Consider the following 16638-nt stretch of genomic DNA (forward strand, 5'->3'; position numbering starts at 1 on the left):
CGCTGGAGCAGAGCCCTGTGAAAATCCGAGCCTCAGAAATTGGGTGGGAAGTGGGGTTCCCGTTTACCGTTCTTACTGTGCTCTCCCTGGACACAGATTCCCTTGTTAGTGACATCGTCCGTTAGCGTGGCACATTTGTAACAGCTGGAGATATTAATAGTGTAGTGATAATTCAAATGGAGGAAAACACAAATAGCATTTAAGCTTAATAACTAAAGTAGATTAAAATTTAAGCGATAAACCTAACTATAATGAGATAACATTATGATAACAATCCATTATTAGGAACCGAAGTCCGTGGTCTCCGTTAGCGTGCCTCCTTGGTGCTGTCCACCCTGTGGGTTTGGACAAATGCATAATGGAGTGTGTCCATCGTTACAGTATCATACAGAGTAGTTTCACTGTCCTAACAATCCTCTGGGCTCTGTTGCGTCATCCCTCTCCCCACCCCCAACCCCTGGCAACCACTGGTCTCTTTATCCTCTCCGTGGTTCCGCCTCCTCCAGGATGTCATGTAGTTGGAGTCATGCAGCATAAACTCTTTCCATATTGGCTTCTTTCACGCGGCAAATGGGTCAAGTTTCTTCCTTGTCTGTTTGTGGCTTCATAGCTCATTTCTTTTGATCTCTGTAAATATCACACTGTCTGGATGGACCAGTGTCTTTATCGACTCACCTATTGGAAGGCATCTAAACTTTGACAATTGTGAGTAAAGCTGCTAGAAGCGTTCGTGTGCGGGGTTTGGGGTGGATGTAAATGTTCAGCTCATTTCAACCAGGTGAGTTGACACGCTGGATCACTTGGTAAGAATGGGGTCAGTTCTGTCTTCCGGAGTGGGTGCCCCAAGTTGCATTCCCGTCAGTAATGTACGAGAGTTCCTTGTGCTCCACACCCCATCAGCATTTGGGGTTGTCAGGGTTTTGGATGTGGACTATTCTAATAGGCATGTAGTGGTACCTTGGGGTGGTTTTAATTTGATATTGAGTGTTTGTTCATATGCCTGTTACCCAGATTTTTTTTTTCTTCTTCTTCTTCATGGGCCTAATGTAGATATTTCTTCTTGTAAGCAGAATAAATTGGCTTATCATTATGAGAGAAATATGTTTCTAGACTAATTGGGCCAAACCTTCTCTTAACACATCTTTCGAAAGTAACGGAGAGGGGCCCCTGGGTGGCTCAGTCAGTTACGCTTCTGACTCTTGATTATCAGCTCAGGTCATGATCTCATGGTCTTGAGATCGAGCCCAGTGTCAAGCTCTACTCTGAGGGTGGAGCCAGCTTGGGATTCTCCCTCTCTCTCTGCCCCTCCCCCACTCATACTCTTGCTCTCGATCTCTCTCTCTCTCAAAATAAATAAGCCTCTCTCTCTCAAAATAAATAAGACCCCCTCCTTAGGGGGTCCCAGCTGGGAATGAAGTTTTCCCAGCCACGTGGAGCCTTTGAGAACAGATTTTGCCACTTTGCAATGGAGCGAAAGCAACCAATCCAGACTGCTGACTACTTTGCAAAGAGTAAGACACTAAGAGATGTGAGGTATTTCCACAATCCTGCCTCTCACGTGTGTATGTTAGGCCAAGCCAGCTGGATTTGAAGAGAGAAAGAAAATCATCATCTCACTGACAGAACCAGCTTGCTTTTAATTCTGTCAGACTGAAGAAGTTCAGTGTCTGGGCTTGCTCCAGCAAATTCTCCCTAAGCCACTACTTATTAGGACGGTAACACTGAGGACCACCGAGTCAGGTTCAGCGAGATGCACAGAGTGGTGGCTCTGTCCTCACCACTGTGGGCTGACAGTATTAATATACAGACATCAGCAGGGATAGCAAACATCTACACATAAGAATGTGACGGCCCAGGACACCAGGGGGGCTCAGTCGCTTAAGCGTCAGACTCTTGGTTTCGGCTCAGGTCATGATCTCACAGCTCGTGAGTTCGAACTCCACGTTGGGCTCTGTGCGGTTGGGATCCTCTCTCCCTCTCTCCCTGCCCCTCCCCAACTCTGGTTCTCTGTCTCAATCTAAATAAATAAATTTTAAAAAATTAAAAAAAAAAAAGAATATGATGGCCAGGACTTTCGGTGTCCGGTTTGACCATGACCCTGTTGCAATCTCCAGTTGGACGCTGTCTGCTCTCGGGTGCACCTCTGGAGGTGGGGCTGCATGACAGCTGGGTGGCTGTGGGCCACGACACTTAACAGGACCCTGCAACAGTCAGCGGGCACGCAGCACTGGTCCTAGAGGCTTCGATGCTTTTTCTCCCTAAGCATTGGGAATTGATGAACGTTTCGCTTTCCGAAATGTCTCTTTAATTCGTTGTTCCCGGGTATCCAGGCCAGACTCTTTCTAAACTCACCCACACTTGTGCAGCCTGACCACGAGCTTCCTACTGCTCGTTCCAGTCCTGGCCGCGCTCCGAGGAGCGTCGCTCTGAGCAAGATGGGAAGTGACGTGTCTTGTAACATCATCTGGGGTTTGTGGTCTGGGCCAAGGCCCCTTCACTGACCGTGGTTTTCAGTTGGCTCCGAACATCACACAAAGCCTTCCCACATATTCTCTCCAGCACACAGAGTTTTAACAATCTCAGTCATTCTTTCTTCTTTTTTTTTTTTTTATTTTTTAATGTTATTTATTTTTGAGAGACAGAGAGAGAGAGAAAGAGATGGAGTGTGATTGGAGGAGGGGCAGAGAGGTGGGGGGGGAGACACAGAGTCCAAAGCAGGCTCCAGGCTCTGAGCTGTCAGCACAGAGCCTGATGTGGGGCTCAAACCCACAAACCGCGAGATCATGACCTGAGCCGAAGTCGGACGCTTAACCGACTGAGCCACCCAGGCGGCCCTTGGTCATTCTTTCTTAACCAGCTCTTCTGTAGATGCCGAAGAACCCATCCTTCCAGTGTAATCCATAAAGCCACCTGGTTTCCAGCATCTTCTTAAAGGGAGTGTAAAGTTGGAGAGGTCCCCTGGCAAAGGGCCACCGTGGACAAGGCTGTCCTCCTACCAGGAGGCCAGCATCTGCCTTCTGGGGACATAAATTCCATGTTCCCTTCCCATTCAAGGCAGAAACAATTCTCATCACAGGACTAGCCACACGAAAGGTGAAGACACCCAGTCCCTCCGAGACCCTCCCTCAACCATCTGTGCTCCAGCCCAGGTCTTGTTTCCTGCTTAGTGGGAGAAAGAGGCCATCATTCTTCCAGAATGCAGGTGTCTAACCCCTCATGCTCCGCCCCACAGACAGACAACTGTCCGTTTGCCAGCAGATGTCTAGACAGACCACTAAATGTAGAGGGATTTTTATATTGCCTATCGGATAGCTATTCATTTTAAGTAAAAACTGATTGCCTTAGTGGAACCAGGCATTGAAGAAATGACAATGTAATAGTTCATTTGTATCATCTTTGACAGAGATGTGGTTTTTTTTATAAATGACAGGTGAGCATTCTGAAATACTATCGTTGGATTCCGTTAGTCAGCAGTGACAGAAATGTGACTTTCCAGACCCATTGTCTTCAGGGAAAGGGGAGAATGTCATTTAAAAAATAAAGTCTGGGAAAGCTGTCTCCTTCCAACAGTTTCCAAACTGGTTCTCGGTCAATTGGTAGTGTTACTTAGACCCCATTCCTCCACGGTGAGGTCCTGAAAGTCCAGGGAAACTGGTTTGCTTACCTAGCAGTTCTGTTTTTCTCTTCCTACGCTTTGGGTGTTGAAATGACCCAAAGCAGCCAGAACAGTATGACCAGAGCGTTCTGCCAGCGGGGTTGGGACAGACAGACAGACCAAAGGCCATCAAGGTCTGTTCTTTGCAAGGGAGAACTGATATCTTGACACACGGATATTCGTCTCAGCCATTTTGAGTTTCCCGTCCCTGGACAATTGTGGTTTTCGAAAAAAGCAAACCCTTATGCTCGTGGGCGTTGTAATAGTATTAGTTGTCTATTGTGGCATAATGATGGCACCACAAACGTAGAGGGGTCAAACCACACACATTCATGACCTCAGAGTATCTGAGGCTCGGGAGTCTAGGCACAGCTTAGCCGGGTCCTCTGCGCAGGGCCTCTCCAGGCTGTAGACAAGGTGTCAGTGGGGCTGGGGTCTCATCAGAGACTCGTCTGGGAAAGGATCTACTTCCAGGCCGGTGGCTGTGGGACTGAGGGCTTCTGTTTCCTGCTGGGAGTCTACTGGCCGTGTGGCCTTCTCTGGGGGGCAGCTTCCAAAGTGACTTTGAAGAAGCCAGCTGAGGGGGGGAGCATCTCCTCACAAGATGGGTGTTACAGTCTTGTGTATCATAATCACATATGTGTAATTATAATCCTCCTAGCACCGCTGCATGAGGAGACGTAACGGTTAGTTCCCTGTTACCTTGACGAGGAGGACAGGGGTACCCAGATATTTGGTTCAGCTTGATTCTGGGCATGTCTGTGAAGGTGTGTCTGGATGAGACAGTATTTGCTTTGATAGACTGAGCAAAGCAGGCGGTCCTCCCCAGTGCGGGGGGGGGGGCCTCACCCAGTCCCGCAAAGCAGGCGGTCCTCCCCAGTGCGGGGGGGGCCTCATCCAGTCCCGCGGAGGCCTGTGCAGAACAAAAGACAGAGTGAGAATGTCTTTCTCTCTGCCTTTTTCGAGCTGGGACATTGGCCCTCATGCTGTTGGCATTCCTGGTTCTTAGGCCTTTGGATTCAAACTACTTGGAACCACACCCACCGCTGACTTTCCTGAGTCCCGGTCTGCGAGTGGCTGGTTGTGGGACTTCTCGGCCTTCATAATTGCATAAGCCAATTCCATATACTAAGTTCTATACATATGATCCTAGTCGTCTGTGAGCCTAGCCTAGCCTGGTCATGTGAGCCTAGCAGGAGGGAGGGACCGCGGGACCGCTGTAGGTGCATCCTACAACCACACATCTTACAGAGCTATTAAATACCGTACTTCTGCAGGGAGAAATGTCACTTTCAGAGCACGACACAAGGAGGTGAAGGTGCTCACGGTCCTAAGAAGGAATCTAGCTGAGACCAAGAGGCAGACAGTATCCTCCCGAATGGGTGGTTTCAACAGCATATGGGTGCAGAGTCAGAGGTTTCATATTGATATTCTCCAACAATGCGGACGTTATTTTTTTAGTATTTATTAAATACGTCCATGTGTCCAACAGTGTCTGAGAGCTTTCCAAATGTTATTTGTTTTAAGTTTTTAATGTGTATTTATTTTTGAGAGAGAGAGAGAGAGAGAGAGAGAGTGCGCAGGGGAGGGGCAGAGAGAGCGAGGGAGACAGAATCCGAAGCAGGCTCCAGGCTCCGAGCTGTCAGCACAGAGCCCGACGCAGAGCTTGAACTCACGCACTGCGAGCTCATGACCTGAGCTGAAGTCAGACACTCAACCGACTGAGCCCCCCAGGCGCCCCTTTCCAAGTGTTATTCTACATAATGCTCACGCCTGTGCCAGGTGGCCAATGCTATTACCCTTTTTTGCAAACGAGGAAATGGAGTCACGGGATTTGGATGATTTGTTCCAGGTCACATGGGTAGGAGACTGTGGAGCCAGGGCTCAGCCCGGTGATTTCAACTGCTCTGCGTGTCCTAACTGGTCTACACTAAGGTGGAGGTAGCCTGTGGCCCGGGGACACGTGTCCTCTAGTGAACAGGTTATCCGTGCCCCCTAAAACTCACGCTCACGGGGCAGGTTGGGACATGATGGAAGGAAGAGGCGGGGATCCGGGGGAGGAAGAGGCCTGGCATCGGGGCCGGGAGAGAGGCAGCTGAGCCCGAGTGAGGTCCTGCCAGTGCTAGAAGCTGGGATGCACAGTGCCCCAGGTGGCCCGAGACACCTGGACACAGGGTGGTGCATTTAGTGTGCGGCCTCGTGCTGCCTGCCTGGCACGGCGGGGGCAGCGGCTCGTGGCCGGGGTGGACTGGACTGGCACCATCCCTTGTGACGAAGTTGGTGAAAGTCTCTGAGGGGTGAGGCCTCAGACGGCCAGCACAGCTGGGTCCTCAAAGCAGCCACCACCCGTCTCCAGAAAAGAAGCAAGATGTGACTTTACCTCTTGTGAATTCTCCATCTATTAGCATCGTGTCTGATGTCTTTTTTCCCCCGACTGTTCTGAACAGTTTCTGAACAATGGATTTCTGAACAAGGGATTCGAATCTAAGTTTTGTAAATTCTTGATTCAAAGGAGGTGGGTTTTTTTTTTTATGTTTATTTATTTTTGAGAGAGAGAAAGACAGACACGGAGTACAAGTGGGGAGGGGCAGAGAGAGAGAGAGACAAAGAGTCCAAAGTAGGCTCCAGGCTCCAAGCTGACAGCACAGAGCCCAATGTGGGGATCGAACCCACAAACTGTGAGATCATGACCTGAGCCGGAAGTCAGACGCTTAACCACCCAGGCACTTTGACTCAAATGAGTTTTTTAGAGCTAAAGTGCTTTCCCTGACTCCCAGCAGCGACTGCAAATCTCAGAGCACAGGGTGCAAGTGTGCCTCGGGGGTGGGCTTGGTCCACAGGCCCCCCTCCCGCTCCCCTCCAGGCTGGCTAGGGGAGGGCGAGGCTTCCCCTCAGGAGCTGGCCCCTGACGTGCGGCCTCTCCTGCACTTCCCTTCCTGTAATGTAGGGTCCTACCCACCAGGATCAGCGATTCTCGAGACGGAAGCGTGGGACAGCGTCCCAGAACCCAGAGCAGTAGATGCCCCTGGATCCAGTCAGCATGGAAGGACCTAGAAGGGTTTGAGGAAGAATGCACCGGGATGAAGCCTGTGCTTGCTACAAGCAGGACACAGGGAAGTGTGTCCCCAGGAGGGCGACAGTGGGAGAGGGCTGGAGTGCACTGATCACGGTTTGGCCACCACAATGGCCTGGGATGGACCGTAAGCCCCTCACTTGGCCTCGTGTTTATTTCTGTCACTTTTTCCTACCGGTCATTATTTTAGCTACTTACTAGTTTCTTGCGTTTCACGGCGCCTGGGCGGGGACTGCTTCAGCTGCCCGTCCGTCGGAGCATCTCCGACGGTGCTTGGCACGTAGTCTGTGTTCAGTAAATAGTGCTGAGTGCAGTCCTGGCCCTGGAGAAGCGTCCCGTGAGGAGGACACGGGTCCAATGAGTCCCCTGCCTCGTTGCAGTTCAACTTTAACCAACATGGCCAGTGGGTGAAGTCCTCCCTAGATGGCAGCCCACGGCACGTCCCCAGAGAGCAGGTGACCGTGCCCAGCGGCCTTGCTGAGCGAGGAGCGAGGACACGTGGTTTGGGTGAAAAGCAGGTGAAAGGTGGGAGGGCGGTCCCTGCCAGATGCTGCAAAGCCCAGTGGGGAGAAGCTTCGCAACGGAGCCCTCAGGGCACTGGAGGCAGATGCTGCTGGTGACTGGAAGATGGTGACAACCTTGGGATGTCCTCCAACTTCCACCCCTTCCTGCCAGGCCAGTCCCTCCCTCCGCCCTGCAGCCCGTGCAACATCCCAACCACAAGCCTGATGAAAGACCAGACCTAGGCCGGCCGGCTAGTGACTGTGTCCCCGACGGGGCCGCAGAAAGAGGTTCCCGCTCAAACCTCACAACACGCCTCCTCCCCTTGAGTAACTTATGTTTTCTAAGAAAGCAGGCTACCGATTGATGCATTCTTCCGAAGTCTGAGGGGGGAGGAAGGGGAGTGTGAGAGGCGTGGAAAGCGTGAGTAGAAGAGGGAGGGCTTCTCTCGGGTAGGGGCCAGAGGCAGGAGCCCTCAACCCTGTCCAGGCTTAGAATGACCCGGGAGCATTTTACCCCTCCCCAAACCAATTAATCAGAGTCTCTGGGGATGGTGTTTGGTGCTAGGATTTACATAGCACAGCAAGGCTGACAGCCAATGGTTCATAGGGGACCAGTGAGAAACGTTCTGTATGCGCTGAGGCCAAACATGTTAGAGATCCTCAGACACAGTGGTCCTTAAACTTCAGGTGCATCAGAATCTCCTGGGAGACTTGTTCAAACACAGATTGCTGAGCCCCACCCCCAGAGTTTCTGATTCAGTAGGTCTGTGATCACCAGGCCCAACATTTGCATTTTTAACAAGTTCCAGGTGATGCTGATAATTGCTGATCTGGGACCACATTTTGGCAGCCAATCGGCTGAGGCCATGATCCCTGTAAAACCTTTGTGCTTTTGAAACTCGCTCTCCCTCTCCGGTATCTCACCGCTGCTTCGGTGCAGGTAGGGGATTGAGCTCGAGCTAGCTCGAATGAAGGCTCTTTGCTTTTGCATCGGACTCGGCTCCCTGGTGGGCTTTGGGGATCACGAATTCTGGGCATAACAGCTGACGTCACGGAGAAGCTGGGTTGCAGAGGACAAGCAGGGGAACCTGCCTCCTCCAACCCCAGGGACACCGAAGGGTGGAAGGAGGGGCTCTCCAGACCTCGGCGGGAAGCAGGGAGAGGGTCAGAACAGGTGGGAAAGGGCTTTTGCCCCCGCCCCAGCCCCAGGTGCCACCACAGCAGAGTAATTTTGGCAGAGGAAGGCAGGTGTGGGGACACAGGAGCTCAGAGGGGCCTCCAGACTCAGGGGGGTGTCTCCAAAGGGAGCAGAGTGGTGAGCAGGGCTCTTGGATGCACCCACTTCCCAGAGGAAGGCCTGGGGGCCACCACCCTGACAAGTAAGGCTGGGACACAGGTCCCTGAGGAGAGGCTGCAGCCCCAGCAGCAGGGCCATCTTCCTACGGAGCAGCCTCCTGCCCAGCCGGCCCTGGGGGACAGGGCTGGGGGCCCACGGTGGGGTGGCGGACCTGTGTTCCCACACGGGAACTGACAAGGCAGTGGGTCCTCCCCGGGAGGAGTGGAAGGCCGCAGGGCCAGGAACCACTGAATGACAGTACAGCTTCCAAAGTCATGATTTCTTTGGTGATCTTGGACTTCATTATAGCCCAAGGAAACTGCAAATGTCATCCTTGGCAAAGCCAGTTGGGGCTGAGTGAGGGCTCTGAGAAGGAGGTCAAGTAACAGGAGAGAGGCAGATGTAGGGGCTCAAACTGGCCTAGGGAGAGGCTTTAGCTTCTAGAAGTTGCTTCTGCCCCACAGGGCCCCCTGACAGGACACTCCCACAGCCACCCCCATAGGCATCCAAGACTGTCATAGGTCTGAAAATACACAGGCAGTTGTGTGTGGCAGCAGACGTGAATGGCCTTTAGCCAGAGGCAGAGACCGGCACAGTGTTGCAGACTGTCCTCCTGAAAGCCACCAGCTCCCCGCGGGACGCTTCGGGACCCAGAGTCTCAGGCTTTGTTGCCGTGTCCCGGCTCTCCCTGAAGCGTGGAGCTATTCGACCTTGGCCTTCTCGTCCAGCTGAGAGGCAAACTGGAAGTCGTTCTCTTTGTTTAACAATTTTCTGAGCCCGGACCATCATTCCAGGTTCCCTACCGGGTCTTCTCGTGGTCGGTGGCGGACAGTGGGCGTAACCGCGGAGGAGGCCGTGCAGTGCTCGCCTCGGGTCCTTGGCGGCCGGCCTCCGGGGCACTGACCAGCTCGTGTGAAGGGAACACTCTGGGTGGTCTGCTGCTTAGGATGGCCGCTAGCACGCTCTTCAGGCAATAACTTGGGAAAATGCCAACGTTCGAGGTAAGTAATTAGCGTAGAACCAACCACTCAATATCTGGACAATTTAGCATGTTGACAATCGACCTATCGGTCCTGCTGAATGTATGTCTGACGGTCCATACACTCTCATTACCGTCACATCTTCTGCAGATGCTGTGCTGTGTGTCAGAGGGTGACGGAGTGAGGGATTCTAAGGCACAGAGTGGAAACTAAGATAGGAAATTATTCACGTCTCTTTCACTGTGATTGGGCAAAGGTCCATCTTTATGGGATGAGGCCACTTCTGGACTAGTTTTTTTTTTTTTCAATTTAAAAAAAGGCTTAAATTTTTGTTAATTAAAATTGATATTTTTTGTTAATAATATTTCCCTTTTTTTCTGGTCCAACCAGTGAAGGTTCACTTTAAGCAAACCTGTAGTTTTTTTTTTTTTTTTAATTTTTTTTCAACGTTTATTTATTTTTGGGACAGAGAGAGACAGAGCATGAACGGGGGAGGGGCAGAGAGAGAGGGAGACACAGAATCGGAAACAGGCTCCAGGCTCTGAGCCATCAGCCCAGAGCCTGACATGGGGCTAGAACTCACGGACCGTGAGATCGTGACCTGGCTGAAGTCGGACGCTTAACCGACTGCGCCACCCAGGCGCCCTCAAACCTGTAGTTTTTAAACTATGTGATGTAAATGTAAAAATTTTTAACGAAGTATTGTAACTTAGTATAGCATATATAACTATAGTATACACACAGAGTATAGTAGTATGACTTATAGTATATACACAGCATACATATGCTATATCCATAGTATAGTTTCTTATAGTATATGCATAGCATATATATGCTATATTCATAGTATACTAGTGTCTTATGGTATATACATAGTATATCGATGCTATATCCATAGTACAGCAGTATAAATTAAGTTATGACTTTCGAGTGTTACTGGGAAAATGTTCATATTTTGGTAACTGGCATATTTAGAATAAACTTTTATAGATTTCAACTCTTAACATCTGAGAGCTCTATGTAAAGCCAGCTACTGTAAGAGCCTGTGAACTCTTGGGTTATGACTCCTCACACGTCTTCCCTGCTTGACCAGCTGCAAGTTTCTCGAAAGAGTGAAGTGGGGCAAGGGTGTGGTAATGGTTCTTGTGTGCACATTGCATTCTTTACAATGTCAGGCCTTTGAAAGTGAAATTAGTTTTATTTATCCAAATTGAAATTTTACTTTCTTGCTAAATACAGAACACGATACAGAACTCTAAGTCTCGATGATGTTTTGCCTGTCGACTTGAGCTGGTATATCTGACCGTATTACAGTCTACACTCAGCATGTGACAAACCGTTTCCAAATCCTCTAACAACAGGCTTCTAATTCCGTATGCCACGGGATAAATACTCCAGATCTTTGACACTGAAGGAGAAAGCTCTCAGCAATTTTAAGTCCAGGGATGATGAATGTCAGAAATGCAATTTCTAAAATTGGTAGTGGTGCTTTTATTAAATTCAATTCACACCGTGAATGTCCTTCAAAGAACATGCAAAAAAAATGTTTTTTAATTCAATTGTTTATGACTAAAACCTAAGTTTCAACAGAAATTCAGCTAAACTTTGAAACTCAGAGTTAAAAGATTAAGAAAATGTTCTGCTCTTGTGTATGGATAGATGATAATGTTGTAGACCAATGGTGTTTGCCGTTTGTGACCAAATAGTGGTAAAAAGTAAGACCATGAATTACTGGGCTTTTGATTAGCATTAAAATTCTGAAAATTAAAAAAAAAGTAGGAGGAGAATGAAAAAATGAAAGGAAGGGAAAGAGAAAGAGAGAAGAGGAAAGAAGGGAAGGAAATCAGAATTTGGAAGTTCCCTCGAGTGGCCTCACTCTCTCACATCCCCCTGTGATGCAGGGTGACGGTTTGGGCGGCCCCAGCCAGCACTTGGCCCCTTCATTTCAGCCCTTCTGCCACCTGTGTTGTACGTGGTAATGGTTTTAACTTGCGTTTTCCTAGTGAGTAAAGAGGTTAAACATCGTTTCCGGTACTTCTCAGTCGCAGGTGTATCTTCTTTGATGAAACGTCTGTTCGAATGTTACACTCGTTTAAAAATACAGCCTTCAACTGCCAGCTCCCAAATGGGGTTCGTATTCACCCCCTCCCACACTCTCTAGTTCCGATCCTCATTTTCTCTTATGGAGACTCCCTGCCCGTCTCCCAGCCACGGCCCTGCCATGCTACCAGAAGAAGCACGTCCACGCGTGGGGCTCACATCCTCCCGTGCAGGCATCGCCAGAGGGTGCCGAGCGACAGGGTCTTTCCGTCGTCCTTCAGCTGCCACGTGGGCACCTTCTCGATCTGCTGCTCCCCTGTCCGTTTCACCCTGGCGCCCATCCCCTACCCCCCTTCTCACTTTATTTTCACCAACATCAGCCTAAATGCAGCCCCGGGAAAGCTTCCTTGGAAGAGCAGGGGCTCTCCCACACTTTTGGCCCCTACAGGTATGACTTCTGCCGAGACTGTTTCTCCTCGAGTCATACTGGAGCCACACTCTCTGAGCAGACTGGAGGTCCCTCTGCCCTCATAATTTTCCATAATGCAAACATCCCATTGTATTCTCATGGTATGTCTGTCTCCACACTAGACCACAGGTCTCCTGAGGACAAAACTGCATTCTGCCTTTGACCTCTGTCATCTGATGCGAGCCTGACCACAGTGGGCCACGTATCGGGTGACCTGCCCCTGTGCTACTCCCCTGGGTACCAGGGCTCGGGGGATATAGTGTTGATCCTGTTAAACTGCCCCACCCAGTCTGCAGGAACTGTCATTGAACTGAACTCCCTATGTGACACCCAGCCCCAGAATAACAACTGATGACAGGAAAGAACATGGTAAGACTCTCGGTCCTAAGGACACAGTGGCAGCCACAGGAGCCTGCGTGGGGCTCTCCAGGGCCCTGCCCTGAGACACATTTTCTCCCTTCCCATTTACATACTTTCCTCACAGTCTAGGCTCCACGGCCTTCTCTATATTCTTTTTATTTTGGTTAAGAAATAAACAATACATAAAACTACAAAGTATAACATAACCACTCAGTATAAATAGTAACATCCAAAAAACCAGATCTGATCTATTTGCTTCAGATTTCTCAAACAAGAAGAAATGCCCATCACAGAATGTGACAATCACCTAGATTCCCTCTTCAGTCCCCTTATCTTCAAGGACAACCACAGTCATGGGCTTAATGAGTCTCCAATCCATATTTTCATACTTTTACGACACTCACTCTCTGCATGTGGTGTTGGTAGTGTTGCTTTGGGTTTCCTCACAATGGCAAACCCTGTATTATTCTCCAGTGAACTGTTCTCCCTCTTGCTTCCTTCCTTCACCAGAAAGGTCTTCGGTTCTGGTGAGCCCACCCTGTCTCGAGGGTCACCTCGAAGCAAACCTCTGATGAGCTTTTGTGGAGGGAAGTGTCCGAAATCACCCAGGCCAAAGAAATGCTGGGAAGGGTGCTTTTCTGTGACACCCGCCGGTCTCATGTCGGGCTCCCACACCATCTCGTGTTTCTTGCTTCTCGGCCTTTTGTGATTATTTTCTAGGATAGACTTGATTTCACCTTCTATCTCTTCTACCACATTTTTGTTCTCTCATTTCCGAGAGTCACTGTCCTCGGATAATTTTGCTTTCATGGCATCCTGTTGTTATGCAGGTATAATAAGCTTATGTTTTTAAAAACAGCTTCATTGAGGTGTAATGGACGTTCAATGAACCGCATGTATTTATAAAGCGTATAACATGATGCATACAGATGTGAAACCATCGCACAAGCAAGATAAGGAGCATCAACCCCGAATGTGTCCTCTGGTCCTTTTGTAAAGCCCCCACCCGAGCCCCCACCCGCAGGCAAACACTTCCCGTACCTAATACAGCGTGTGTTCTTTTTTGTTTCGCCCCTTTCCGTCAGCGTGGTGACACTGAGATGCTATTTTCCTGCTACCGTTCATAGTTTCTTCCTCTCTTCCTGCACAGTAGTATTCCATCGTATGGATATACCACAAGACAGTTAGTCATTCACCTGCCTACGGACAATTGGGTTGTTTCCAGTTTGGGGCTGTTGCAAATAAAGCTGCTATGATCATTCCCATAAATGTCTCTGTATACATTCTACGCTTTCATTTCTCTTGGGCAATTACCTAGGAGTGAAATATTTGGGTCATATAGCAAGTGTATGTCTAACTTTTAAAGAAACTGCCAAAGTGTTTTCACCATCTCACATTCCCACCAGTGAGTGTGTGTGAGTTTCAGAGTCTCTGCTTCCTCACCAAGCCTTCGTTGGTCGTTTTCTTCGATTTCAGTTATTCTAAGGGACGGGGAGTGTGGTGTGATTGGCGTTTCCCTAATGACTAGAGGTGGTAAGCATCTTTGCACCTACTTACTGGCCTGCCGCCTGTATGTATTCTTTGATGAAGAGTCTGTTCAAATCTTTTGCCCGTGGTAAAGATTGTTCTGAAGTTTTTATTGTTGAAATTTGAGAGTTCTTTGTGTATTTGGATGCAGAACTCTTTTTTTTTTTTTTTCAACATTTATTTATTTTTGGGACAGAGAGAGACAGAGCATGAACGGGGGAGGGGCAGAGAGAGAGGGAGACACAGAATCGGAAACAGGCTCCAGGCTCTGAGCCATCAGCCCAGAGCCCGACGCGGGGCTCGAACTCCCAGACCGCGAGATCGTGACCTGGCTGAAGTCGGACGCTTAACCGACTGCGCCACCCAGGCGCCCCTTGGATGCAGAACTCTTATCGGACACGCGATTTGTCAGTCACACCAGCAGTCCATTCCTGAACATTGCTGGGTCACATTCCAGGGCACCACGTTCCTCTGGCCACTCACCTGCCGAGGCCCAGTCTCCCCCGATGTTACAATTTGTTTCTAAAACATTTCCTTTTGCTCCTGGAATGATGTTTTCTTCAGAGGCATTTGCTTTTCTTCCACGATGTAACCTTTTCTAAGTATCATCAGTGCACATTTCTGCAAAAGTTCCAGAAGAGCTGAGTGGGAGCCTGTGACTGCGGGACCACGCCTCCTGGGGCTCTCCTGCAACACGAGGCAGAAGGTGGCCAGCTACTACACTGGTGGGTCCCTAAGAACCAAAACGTGGATTTATTTTTTTCTGGGATGCCAACATCTGCTTACTCTGGCTGTACCCAGATAGCTAGTTTTTACTTAGCTCCTTCCCCGACCCTGCTCCCACTGCATTTTCCCCAGAAATGGGTGCAGAGCTCCTGGGGCTTATGTGCTGTTTGTAGGGAGCAAGAATGGAGAGGGCACTGTTGTCAGCTCTGAGTCCAGAGCCCAGGCGCACAGGTGCACGGCCTCACTTCCAGGGGCACACCTCCCCTCCCCCTCTGTCCTGCCGTCTCAGCAGGGCACACCGTGGGCTCTCCAGCACCACGGCCCCCTGCCCTGCTTTATCAGTCCCAGCCGTGGGCCCTTAGATTCCTTCACAGCGATTGTAACGGCTCAGGACCGGGAGGGGGAGGAAAGGCACGTGTTCAGTTCATCATTTTGAATTGAGAGAATTTAAAGGTACTCCTGAAAATATAAAAACCATTCCTAATGTTGCCTTTTTTAAAGTTTATTTGAGAGAGAGAGAGAGAGAGAGAATGCACGTGCACACACAAGCAGGGGGAGGGGCAGAGAGTGAGGGAGAGAGACAGAATCCCAAGCAGGCTCAGAACCGTCAGCGCGGAGCCGGATGGGAGACTTGAACTTGTTAACCGTGAGATGGTGACCTGAGCCGAAATCAAGAGTCAGACACGGGTGCCTCTTTAAAGGAAATATTTCTCTAAGTCACTATAGAAAATTTTTTAAAAAAGGAAGTTGCAAATACTAAAAATAGAAAACACGATAAAAGGACATTTCAGTATCGCAGTTAATGAGAGAATCTGAGCCAGCTTATTCCACGGCCAAGTCTGTTTCTCGTGTTGTTAAAGAAAACGAAACAAATCTGAGTGCTTGGAAGGGCCGGGAAACGCCGGGTGAATGTGCCAACGAAAGCCGTAGCATGGCAGTATTCGGAGCAAAGCCGGATCCCAGGAGAGCAGCACTCAGCGGGAAGATTATCTCACATCGATAACAGGGTGGATGAAAAGTTTTGCAGAATGCCAGCAGCAAAACCCAAAGCAAAAACTATTAGACACACAAGGGAAATCTGACATGGAAGAGAAATAAGGTTGCAGACAAGTTTAACGGTGGGGTCAATATCTCTGAATTAACACACGACAGAACAAACAGCATCAGCTTTGGAGAACGGCCTTGTTATTAAGAGCTTGAGGCCACAGAAGGAAAACTCAAAATCTGCGCGGGAGAGATTTCACAGAAAATGATCTCTACTGTATCCACATGTGTGAAAAAGAAGAAAAACCTTTCAATGAAATCTCTCAAACGGTTGAGAAGAAAAAAAGCACCCTTTCAAACCAAAATGAATTTCCTAGAAATAGTGAGATTGAGACAAACCTAACAAGTACAGCTGGAGACTATTTAGGGTCATAATTATGGGAAGGTCATTAAACTCTAGGAAGTGCAGGGGCGCCTGGGGGGCTCAGTGGGTTAAGCAAACGACTTTGGCTGAAGTCATGATCTCACGTTTGTGAGTTCGAGCCCCGTCTCGGGCTCTGTGCTGACAGCTCGGAACTTGGAGCCTGCTTCAGATTCTGTGTCTCTCTCTCTCTCAAAAGTAATTTAATGTGTTAAAAAAAAACAAACCCTGCAAAACCTTAGGAAGTGTCACGTAGCAGAAACACACAGCCTTAAAAGCTACAAATACACCCACTAGGCAAACAGATGACTGAGGTGGTCCTCCCGAGCAGTTACGAGCACGATGAAAAGATTTCCCCTAAATTAGAACAGTGAAGATAAGCAAATAGGAAGTCAGGAGACACAGAGGAAATCACCATCGTAAAGGACACGCAGAGAACATTTAATGAAGAAAGCCCACAAGATCAGCGTCCCATGTGGGTTTCTTCTCAGTTCGCCTTCCCCCTCTGCACTTGATGGAAAGCCCTCTTTCTCATTTCTGATGTGTATGCAGTCCCCTTGAAAA

The 16638-nt window shown here is 49.3% G+C and overlaps 1 long non-coding RNA gene across 1 annotated transcript; it reads left to right on the forward strand.

The window, feature by feature from the left end:
• The first annotated feature begins 501 nt into the window (after positions 1 to 501).
• Positions 502 to 11763, forward strand: LOC123579057. Its single transcript, XR_006702605.1, has 3 exons — positions 502 to 705; positions 9362 to 9568; positions 10787 to 11763. It is a non-coding gene; the product is annotated as an uncharacterized LOC123579057 (long non-coding RNA).
• The last annotated feature ends 4875 nt before the right edge of the window (positions 11764 to 16638 follow it).

Source organism: Leopardus geoffroyi, chromosome A1, assembly GCF_018350155.1.
Source record: "Leopardus geoffroyi isolate Oge1 chromosome A1, O.geoffroyi_Oge1_pat1.0, whole genome shotgun sequence".
NCBI classification, from domain to species: domain Eukaryota; kingdom Metazoa; phylum Chordata; class Mammalia; order Carnivora; family Felidae; genus Leopardus; species Leopardus geoffroyi.